Source organism: Furipterus horrens, unplaced genomic scaffold, assembly GCF_987537825.1.
Source record: "Furipterus horrens unplaced genomic scaffold, mFurHor1.1.pri manual_scaffold_6, whole genome shotgun sequence".
In the NCBI taxonomy this organism is placed as follows: domain Eukaryota; kingdom Metazoa; phylum Chordata; class Mammalia; order Chiroptera; family Furipteridae; genus Furipterus; species Furipterus horrens.
The window spans coordinates 21,503,313-21,515,644 of NW_028327176.1; positions in this window are offsets into that span (position 1 = coordinate 21,503,313).

Below are 12,332 nucleotides of genomic sequence, written 5' to 3' on the forward strand. Positions count from 1 at the left end.
CATGTCAAAAGAATGGATGCAGGCCGTATCCCCAAAGACCTCCTCTACGGCGAGCTAGCAGAAGGCAAGAGGATGACAGGGCGCCCAAAACTGCGGTTCAAAGACATCTGCAAAAAGGACATGACACAATGCTCCATCAATCTCAACACATGGGAAGTTCAAGCAGACGACCGCCTAGCCTGGAGGCTCGCGGTCAGGCAAGGTACGTCACGCGCAGAGGCTGCGCGCAACGAGGAGGTGGTCCAGAAAAGATCGAGGCAGAAGCAGCGTCAGCAGCAGCAACAACAGCCATCTGCCTTCACCTGTACCAAGTGCGGCAGGGATTGTCACTCCCGAATCGGACTGCACAGCCATTCTTGGCGGTGCAGATAGACTCTCGAGAAGCTACGCCATCGTCTCTCGAGACAGACGGCTGCCGACGACGACCCTCCTGGAAATTCTTCAAGTTACCTTCGGCATCAATTATAATGACAGCATGAATTCTAAAGTAGAAAATATATAAAGATGAGTGGATATTTGAAAGAAAGGTGATAGGATGTAATGACTAATTAAAAAGAGAGTGTGGTCAATAAAAGAAATCAGCTTAAAATTAATCTAAGTCTAGAACGCTATTCCATTGACAGAATCAGGGAAATTAGGTACAAGGGATGGCAAATGCAGATTTGGGAAGGAAGAAGATGTGTTCTAATATGAGTTTGTTCAATTTGAAGGTTTAATTTGAAATATAACATAAAAGTTTAGGAAACTATTCACTGAAGGGAGTTAAACATGTGTATAGTGATTTTTTTTTTGGAACAAAGCAACATCATAATAAGAATCACTACCATATAACTATTCCTTCTGCAAGTGAAATCAATAGTATATAATTTCATCCTACATTATAGCATATCACTAGTTAGGTAAGATTATTTTTCTTTTTTAAATTGACAATAATTGTCCTCAACTCAACTTTGGAAACACAATATATTAATGACAGCAGAGAAAGTAAACTATTGTTATAACACATAAGCTACCTCTGGTTCATATGAGGCAATAAATTTTTGTGAAATGTTTTTGTTTCATAGTGCTGTATGAAAATAAAAATATACATTATCACTATTGAATTTGAATGGAACATGCTGATTTATTAGAGTTGTGTGCCATTAAATTAAATGCAGTGTGGAGTATAGGGACACAATATGTAATAGTCAAGATAGGAGATGCTAGGGAAAAAAAGAACTTAAGAATCAACTGTATTCTGCCAGCTAAAATATGCATCCAGGCTTTTTGCTTTCTTTGCTGGCATTTGAATTCTACAAGCCAAACAATAATTATCCTTTGATCAGTCACCTGAGAGCTCATTTTTACCTATAATTAGATGTTAGAAGATGCCATAGAACTGGAATTTTAAAAATGTCAATACTACTCCTAATCAAGATACTGAATTCATATTGATCAACCTAACATAATTTAGTCTTCATGTAAAAAATTATTCTCCCCACAAAATACTCAGCAGTTTTTTGGGGGAGGGGATGAAGAAATACAATACATTTATCAATGTATAAGGAGCATTAACACTGATATGACAGAGTAGGATTTCTCCTTACAATAAATGTACCACTGTAGGCCCTTTCAGGAAACCTGTAAAAGCATGGTTTTAAAAACTGAGAGCCAAGTCTCATGTATATAATTTGTGCCCTGAGCACATTCTAAATGTAATAAGCACCTCTTTCCAGTGACATAGTACATTATTTTCTTTCATTTTTTAATGTACTCCCTATTCATGAATTGGGAGGTAGCATGATTACGGGGAAGGCCACAGAATGAAGCTTAAGAATCTCGATCTCTGTCCTTGATCTGGTACTTACTTGGGCTATTTTGTCACAGCCAAAGTTTATTAGGGGTCAGAAGGACACATTTATATACATCATTCAATAAAAATCCAGTTGGAAGAGCTGAAGGCCACTGAGAGTCAAGTACATAATAGATGCTTTTTGATGATTTTGGTTAGTACTTTTAGAACTTTTTCCTGAACCAGCAGCTATGATTTTACCCCAGTATTGCCCTAAATATCTTGAAATAAGAACTTACCTTTCTGTTGTACCATATAGTTTTCATACATATTATTATATTTAATCCATAATGCAACACTAGTAAGTAGTAAGAATAATGCATGCTCTGAGCCTTCCTGTGGCTTCAGCTGGAATGTGCCTAGTGACAGTCACTCACCTTCTCCCTTGCTTTAGTTTCTTCATTAACAGTGGACAACCACCCCAATAGAAGTACATAACAGGGTTCATTTACCTCAGTTTATCAAAATGACATCTTTTACCTATACTGCCTCACCAACTCCCAACTTTTCTTGGTTTTCTTAGAGTTTAATGCATATTTTAACAGTAAATTTCTTTTCTCCCTTAATTTCTTAATGTCCTTCTCTATTAGAAAACTGACACGCACATACACACAAAAAAAGACATTCCATATTCATGTCACAGAAATGGCAATAACACCTTGGATCACTATGACCAACAGAATTAAGCTGCCCCCAAATTCTCTTATCCTCTTGGCTCACATTATAAGTTAGGAATATGGTTCCTTTATTATAAATGAATCCATGTTCATTATTGCTTCCATTTTAAATGCTGTTGATAAAAGCTGTTGTAAATCCTATGTTTTAGGTTTTAAAAAAATGTATATAGTGAAAATAATGTAACATATTTACTATCCAGTATATAAGTAGTATCATCTCTAAATCTACATGGAATGAAAAAGGGAATCTGATATAAAAATATTTTCGGTGCACTTATTCATAGAATTAGCTATCAATCATTCTTTGCTCAACAGACAGGTATTAAGCTCCTACTATATAAAGCATACCTTATCTGTTTGTGCATTGTCAAATGGGGGAAGAAGGATAGGGATATGTGTTTGAAAGTGGGGAGTATTTAACTAAAATAAAAGAATGCATTGGATATCTTCCATTTGTCCTTTCAGTTCCACTTTCTACCGTTCTTTCTTCTCGCCCTCATTTAGCTATATCTTTCTACTGGGGGTCATTGTACCATTATGTGGTTCTCTCCTATAGCTTGTGATTCTGGTAAATTTTCCCTTCCTTTGCTTGTTTTGCAGTAGAAGTAGACATTCAGTAACTGCTAGTTCTAGACCTAAGGTCATGCACCATCCCTTGTTAGTTTCCATAAACTCAGCTATGACATTTTAAGACATGTATGCAAATCCTTTGATATTCCTTCCATTGCTCAATGGAGCCTAAGACATTTTCACTTGAACTTGGACTGGATTGGAGATTCACTCATAACTAATAGAATGCAGCAGCAGAACCAGTATACTATGATTGCTGAGGCTATCTCATAAAGGGCCATTTTGCTTCTGTCTTGCTTGGAGCACCAGGATACCATATAAAAAGTCTCACTGTCCCACGACAATGACATTGTGAAGAAGCCCAGCCAAGCCACATGGAAAGACCATATATACATGCTCCATTCAACAGCACTGGCCCAGGTGGAAGACATTTGAGTGAAGATGCCTTCAAATGAATCTCACCCCAGCCAGCTTTGAATCTTCCCAGCTGAAGTTCCAGACATCATGGAGCAGAAAAGAATCATTCTTTTTATGCTAATTCTTAACCCACAGAATTCATGGATATAATAAATGCTTATTATTTTATGTCACAAAGTTTGAGGGGATGTTAAACAACAACATGGATCAGAGCACATTCCTACATGTTTGTACATAGTCCTATCCTTCAGTTCTTTGCAAATTGCTCGATTTGAGTGGGTTGCCTGTTTCCTGACAGAAATAGAAATGGAATTCCTAATAAGTGTCGCATGAGTGGTATGAACAAACTCTTACAGAAATGTGAATTAAAGAGAATTTATTTGCAGTTGTCATAAACAGAAAATTCTCCACAAAGGTAAGAACCATGTCTGTTTGATATCACAGGTACTCAGTAACATCTCTTGAAGTTTGCAGAATGGTGAAGTGAGAATTTAACTGGGCGTCAAGAAACAGCTGTGATTAGGAAGAGATGAAATGAGAAAATGCACTCTTATAGACAGAACAGTCAAAACAGAGAGCGTGGCAGCCAGAACCTACATTCAAGTAACTAATTCAGTTATAGATAATCCAGCTGGAGCATAGGCTCTACCCTGAAGCCAGGATGACGTCCCAAGGATGCAAAAATCTCACAGTCTCTTCCAGAAACACAGCCTCCATTAGTTCTCTAAAGCTCTCAGGTGACAAGTCAAACTTCTTAACATTGCCCTTCAAACTACCCTGAGTGTATCTGCCTCTCTGCCCTCATCTTAACCAGAATCCCCATTCCCAGCTGTGTTATAACCACATTCTTCATTTGTAATTTTGTACATGCTTTTTTAACAAAACCTAGATCATTCTATACATCTACCTGCTTCCTTTTTTTACTAACTTGCAATCACCTTCAAACCTCAAGACATGAATCCTCTGTTCTAGGGAGCCTTCCCAGACACTAGCAATATGAGGCAGTGGTATGGTGGCACTCATAACATCGCTTTATAGCAGCTGTTGTTTTTTATCTACCTATAGATTATAAATGCCTCAGATATGGACAAGAATCTGGATCTCAGTATAGTTGGGAAAATACATTGGCTTAATCAGAATAAGTACTGGAGTGGTGAATAAAGAATCAACAGGTGTAGGACAACAGATTTTGTGCGTGACTTCAGACACCATTGATTCTGTTCACTTCAGTGGCCCTGTCACCTAGAACAGTGTCCATTATACATCTGTTTGTTGAATGAATTAATGCAACAAGAATGAATGGATATAAATGAGGAAGAATTTATGTAGAATTGTCAATCCCAAAACCCTTTGAAAAAGGGGTTCAGTTAATTACTTTGCTGTGTTTCAGTCTATTTAAACCAGGAGGGAATTGTTAAAAGGGCAGCAGGATGATCTTTCTATTGCTCCTAGTTCTTGCTTCCTCTCTCACTGGTCAAGCATATGGCTCTCAAGCTCTGAGTTTAATTACCACTGCTCAAGACCTTGATTTTGAAGTCTCTTGTCTGAAATGGGTTTCTTGGTTTATCTTTCGGCAGCTATGGATAAGGGACAGGTTCAATTTACCTGAAATGTTTACATAGTTAATGCATATCTCAACTTCTGCTTGCTTTGACAATTCAATGTTACCTCTAAATGCTTCTACTTGGAGTACTAATTTTTGAATAGGTCCAATTAATGAAGTACCTTAGGTGTCTTGCTTTCAAATGCCATTTATACACAGCATTGTATGTTATAAAACTTGGATCAAGTGTTCTTAGAGTTGGTTAATTCTATTTATTTAACAAACTTTAAGGATTTGCATTTAAATTATTCTTGATTTACTGTTATTTTGATAGGACTTTGTAATGTCAAAAGTCGGAAACTTTTAAGCTTATTTTAAATGAAGTTCAACTTGAGGAAAGACAGATAATTCATTTAAAATAAAGTTCCAATTCTCCCATATTTCTCAAAGCAATGCTTCCAGTTTTCAGTAAGCCAGATTACCCTGATAAGCCTGGAGGAGGATATCTGACTTCAGAAAAATTGCACCATTATCAAGACTTTTAAAGTTTTACACATTAGTTTTATCATATTTCCAAGTTAGTACAGGTAATTGGCGTTACTTAAAAAATCAAAAGATCTCTAATTATCGTTGTGAATACATTTCACTTCATATTAGACCTCCTCCGACACAGATGTTACTTTGAATGACCTTCCTTCAAGTCAATCCTTCTATTTGGTTCATTTTTTTCTCTGAATAACTTTTGTTTCTTTCATTGAAATTATATATATTTCCTGACAAAATTACCATTCAAAGTTCTGAACCTTTGAGTTTCAGGTGTGCTTCATGTAGCATCTGTTGACACTTGATTTATGATTTGCTCATTGAGACCTTCAAGTCATAAAAGATAAGACATTCATTTTTCTAAGTCTTTAAGCTAAAAAAAATGCCCTTAAAAATCACAGAGACTCAAACACAAATGAGCTAACTTGAGATAATGTCTGTTCTGCCTTAAAAGCAAAAAGTGCCATTTAAGAAATTGTCTCTAGTGTGCAAGCTTTAAAATTTTAACAAAGTGTCAAATCCAGCAGCAGCTCTAGCTGGCATCTCTCTCTACACTCTTGTAGCTGAACATGTTGTCTAATGGAAGCACCACATTAACACTATGTGCAAGAAGGTCCATAGGTTTTAGCAAGGATCATAGAATTCCTTAGAAACTTAAGATGTTTAAACAGCTGGCTTCTACCTGCCTTAATTCTTCTGGTTTTCAGGGCTATGAAACTGCTTCTAAATAGAATAGGTTTAAAAAGTAACCTAAAGTGCAGCTGATACCTGAGAGTGTCATCATGACACTCAAGATCAAGTCCATGAAGAAAAAAAACAACCACAATGATTTCAATAAAGTTTAGGCCTCAAATCAAGTTCAAAGAAAGCTGAGTCAGGGAGGTAATTTATGCAGTTGTGCATTTGATTCAAGAAGTTTGAAAAAATGAGAAGTTGAAGCTATATATTTTCAAGCTCTTAATTATTTGAAGAATTATGCAGAAAATAAACCTCAAGCTTTGACTATTAACGGAATTGTTGTCCCAATTAAGTTACTTAAAAATGATACTATGACACCAAAGAGGAAACAAACAAGAGGGTCTGAATTACTCAATGTAAACTATTTATTCTTAAAATAAACATTTAAAAAGATGTCAATTTTTTATTTTTGGTACATCCATGCTCACATACACCGGTAATTAATCTTCCTGCTATAAACAACTAAAAATACTAGATTAGAAAAAAAAAAAAGTTTGCTTTATAAGAGTGCAATGGATGGCCTCAAAGGCCAAAAGCTAAATGAAAGCAATAATCTACAGTTAAGCAAACTCTAAAGCTTCTGGCTACTTCGAAGGCACCTGATAATCTCTGGTGACTCTGAGTCTCATTTTTGACAACTACACAGGAAATGGGAGACAGGAAACAAAAAAGCCTGGGCCCATCCTTGCAGTGGGAAGTGTTAGATTAGAGGACTCCCAAATAAAGCCAGAACCCCTAATGCTGCATCTTCGGGGTAAAGCACAGTAGTGTCTGGGTATTTTTATAGATATGTATATGTATTTTAATATATAGTAATATATATTCAATTATACATTTATATATATGCATTTTTTTCCTTGTCTATGTTAGAAACCCTAGCAGAGTGTTACACATTTTTCTTTACTTCACTATCCCATGATTTAATGTCAGAAATGTTTTATGGGGAGTATTGTAGGTAAATTAGTTTAAAGGACAAAGCAGCTATGCCTGCTATAATCATGTTGTATCATTATTGCTTCTTAAAGGGGGAAAAAAAACCTGTCATTATTATAGACTAAGATTTCCTCTTTTTGAAATACATGTTTTGGTTCCCGAACCCATCATCTACATCTTTGTACCAATCCCAAAACTTAGTGGCTTAAACACCATTTATCTTGCTTACAAATCTGTAATTTGTGCAGAGCTTGTCGGTGACGGCTCGCCTCTTCTCTACTTGGCCCCAGCTGGCATCGTCCAATGGCTAGGAATTAGACTCCTGTGAAATTTCATTCACTCAGATATCTGGCACTGGATGCCAACTGTTATCTGGGACCTTAGCTGGGGTTGACTGTCAGGATATCTACACGTGAGCTCTTCCTTCAGTGTGGGGCTTCCTTACACCTGGTGGCTGGGTCCTGAGAGTGAGCATGGTGAGAGAGACACACACAGAAGCCATAGTCCATGTTTTGACAGAGCCTCAGAAGTCAGGTGGTATCATTTCTGCAACATCCTATTTATTGAAGAAGTCAAAATAGTACTCTAATTTCAAAAAGGAAGAAGAAATATACTCCACCTTCTAACAGGGATAAGACAAAGTTCCAGGAGAGTATGCAGGACCAAAAGTCTTGTTAAGGCCGTTTTTTAAGAAAATATAATATATTATGTTTCTCAGCCTCATCACAAAATTGTCATTATATTTGTTCAATGTGTAGCCAAAACAGAGGGAGAAAAAAAGCAGAAAGAGAATGGTTGTTGGGTAATGAATAGCCAGAGAGTGCACATTGAACCCCCGTTTAACTACATGCCACAAAGCGTGGTCCCTCACCTTCTTCTTCCTGGCACTAACACTCTAGATAGGTGGCAGCCAATGTCTCCTTCAGAGGCTGCAGTCCTTCCTGGCATCTTTATGGACAGGTGCTCTCAGGTAGTAACCTTGAATGCCTTTTATGTGATTCCTTAAAGTCAAAGGGGAGTTCTTACCAATGTGATAAAATTATTGCATAAAAGTGACACTGCCTATTGTATTAAACTAGTGAATTTTGAAGACTAGGCCAAGACTACAATAATAAGTAATAAAAAGACATCAAGCAAAGGGCAGAGAAGAGAAAGATATAAAGTATAAGGCAGGGGATTATCACAGCAACTGAAACTGTGAAAGACAAGGTAGATCTCATCACCCTAGTTGGACAGCTTTCCATCAGCCTGCACACGACACAACAGCTTAAGATTCTGCACCTGCTGCAGAGTTTTCTTCATTTCTTGTTAGCCTGGTATTCTGTGATACTTTAAGATGAAATGAGAAAGCTATCTTAGTCATCATAGAATATCAATATTCTCTCTTCTAAATGTATTTCCTTAAGTTATTTTCTTAAATAGAAAGAATTTACTCTTATTAAAATATTTTATGAAATCCACACAGAGCTAGAAAAAATATTTGAGGGAAGAGAGGATATAATGGTCCTTCCACTTTTCCCTGAAATGGTATCAAATAGGCCTATGATCCAGAGACTAAAGAAGCTAATGGTCCAGCCTTTTCTGCTAGTGACAGATCCACCTGAGACAAAACATATTCTGTATAGTTTTCCCTTCCCATTTTTTAAAAATATGCTTTGTTGATTATGCTGTTACAGTTGTCCCAATTTCTTTTCCCTTTATTCCCCTCCACCCAGTGACCCCTGCCTTCTAGTTGTCTCCGCCCCTTAGTCCATGCCCATTGATTGTGCATATAGTTCCTCTCAACATCTTCCTGTCTACTCCACTCTCTCCTACTATGCTTCTTAATTCCTGCACCATCTCCCTTCCTTTTCCCCCTTCCTCTTCCCTGCTGACCTCCCCACAAAATGTTCCCCATACCTACAATTCTTTTCACACTCTTGTTGCCTACTTAGTTGGCCTTTGTTTCAGTTCCCTAGCTTCTGTTGCTGGTTGTTGTGATAGAGTTTTCATTGTAATGTTCATAGTTTTGATCCTCCTTCTCCTAAACAAGTCCTTTTAACATTTCATATAACAGTGGTTTGGATCTGATGAACTCCTTCAGTTTTACTTTGTCCTGGAAGCACTTCCTCTGCCCTTATAGTCTGAATGACAGCTTCGCTGGATAGAGTAATTGTGGCTGTAGGTTTTTGCTTTTCATTCCTTTGAATATTTCTTGCCAGTCTCTTCTTGCCTGCAGAATTTCTTTTAAGAAATCAGCTGATGGCCTTATTGGGACCCTTTTGTATGTAATTCTCTTCTCTCTTGCTGCTTTTAAGATTATCTCTTCATCCTTAATTTTTGATATTTTGATCATAATGTGTCTTAGTGTGGTTCTCCCTGGGTCCAGTTTTTCTGGAACTCTCTGTGCTTCCTGGACCTATATGTCTATTTCCTTCCCCAAGTTCGGGAAGTTCTGCTTCATTATTTTTTCACATAATTTTTCAATTTCTAGTTCTTCTTCTTCATTTTCTGGCAACCCTATGATTTGGATTTGGCCTGCTTATAGCTGTCCCATAGGTTTCTAAGCCTCTCCTCATTTTCCTCATTTTTCGTTTCCTCTTTCTGCTTGGGTTGACTGTTTGCTCCTTCCCTATGTTCCAATTTCTTGATTTGATCCCTGTTTTTCTTTCCCTCACCACTAGTGTCATATGTGTTTTTGTTCATTTCAGCAGGACTAGCCTTCATTCCTTCCCCATCTTGTTTAAGATCTGCTGTTAGGTCTGTAAGCATTTTTATAACCAAAGTTCTGAACTGTGTCTCAGAAAGATTTCTTATCTGCTTCTTTGTTAGATTAGATAGTTGCTGTCTGGTCGGCTGTGTCACTGGGATCTCTATCATGATCTGTGCCATCCTGACAGTTTTGTGTTTACCTTTGCTTCCTGGGCAGGGCTGTCACACCTCCTATGCTATAGGAGGCAGAGCTCCATGCACTCGTCACAACCGGGCGACCCTTCTCACCATGCTGTGCCGTTTTCCGGGGTGGGTGGGGTCCAAGATGGATTCTATGCTGAGAGACCAGGAGCCTCCTCCTCCATCCCCACTCTCTCCTGGCCTCACATTCCAAGGCAATGAGGATTTGTCTTCCCCGGCATTGGAATTGTGAGCTGATGAGTCTGGTCTGCAGCTGAGGGTGCTCCTCAGGCGCTTCTCGCCTCCCCTTAAATATGGGTGTCTGTGCTTACCATTGTCCTGCCGTAATCACCACTGCTGCTGCTGCCAGCACAGATTGACCTCTCTGCTCCGGCTTTGCCCTTCCTACCCATCCAGACAAGCACCAGTTCTTTATAACTTTATACGTTGGACTTCCATTTATTTTCTGGAACTTCTGGTTATTTATGGTTTTGCAGTAGTTGTATTCCTTCTTAGTTGTGGAGGGAGATGGAGTGTGCCAGTCTAGTCCTCCATCTTGGCTGGAAATCTCCTGTGTGTCCCCTTCCCATTCCTACATGCCTTAGTTACTTGTTGAAAAGTGTCATACAGAAAAAATACATATATATTTTGTTTTAAAGACCTTTTTAGAAGGACTTGGTTCAACAAGATTTTAGTACAAAATCAAAATTAAGAGGATGTTCCAAAGTGGCCGTGGATATGGGGGTCTGGTGGATCATGGCCATAGTGACAATGTCAGCCTCAGGCTGTGCTGCTTCATGGGGCCCAGATTCCCCAGCTCCTCCTGCCTCACTCCAAGGCTTTTGCTCTTCCCCGGCTCTTTTAAATTTCAGTTCCACTCATGGAAACTCTTTCTCATTTTATCATCTCTCCTCGCTTCTCTTTAGTCCAACTATCAAAATTAGATCAGTGTTACTGTCATCAAAAGGTGTCTTTCCAAATAAAAGGCTAAGGCAATTTTCCACCCAAGTGTTTCCATCCTTGCATTGCAGAGCACACCCAATGAAATCAAGTAGATCAGCTGCCAGACACATGGATGCCAGCTTTTTCTAGTGCTTGGGGTGCGACTTGGGTGAACTTTTTTTAAGGTAATTCCTCATATTCCCTCTCAGTGGCCTTGTCCCCTCCCAAAACTAGAAGATCTTACCTTGTGCTGGGTTGCTTAGAACTGTCTATAATGAAACTCACAAGACAGTCGTCCCCCTCTCACCCACCAAAACTTCACTTCCAAGTCCTGTCTCTTGAGTTCTACCCCTGACCTCAACAGCTTACTCTATTATTTCATGCTGGAATATAAGTATCTCTCTATGGTTGAATGATTTCTTGCCACTATTGAAATAACAGCTTCTAAACATGATACTTTTATTCATCTCACCAGACTGAAGTGAGGAGCAGTTTGAAGACCATGTGATACAGTTCAAATCACTCTGGGCAAAAAACTTCCTGGTCTCTAACAATAAGAGCAATTCTATTTACATTGCCCCATATCATGGAAAAATGGAAGAGCTAGTCCTCCCAAGCACTCCGTCTCCATTAGCATTAATTCTGCATTAAAACTCAAGTAAATTATTGCTTTCTGACACATTTACATCTATGTTGCAACAACTTTGGCTGCTCTGCCAGTATAGAAATTCAATTACTCTTGTATGCAGGTGAACCTGGCATTACCATCTAGAATACTAATCATGTTGTCTCTACACTTCCCCATGCCACTCCACTCATCATAGCAGCCAGTGTTTTCCTACTGAAAATCAGTTCATGCTACTCCTCTGCGCCAAGCACTACAGAAGATCAGAGTCAGCATTAAAGCTTACGGAGCCACAAGATCAGTCCTCTCTCACTCCCCACCACACCCAAACGTTTTCTTTCTGTTCTTATCCCATTGCTTACTTCCCATTAGATAACTTAGCTTTTCCTCCATTTCTGGAACTGTCCAGGCTCAGTCCCACCTCCAGGCTTTTGTGCAAGCAGTTCCCTCTTCCTGACACTCCCTTCCCCCAGATATCCACAGGGCTCACTTCTCCTCCATCAGCATTTCATTTAAGTGCTGTCTTCTCAGAAAGATACTAGATTATTCTATGTAAATATGCAACCCTTTTAGCCCCCTTACCTTGCTCTAGTTTTTCCCACATTGCTTCTTTTCTTTTATCATGGTATGGATTTGCTTTAT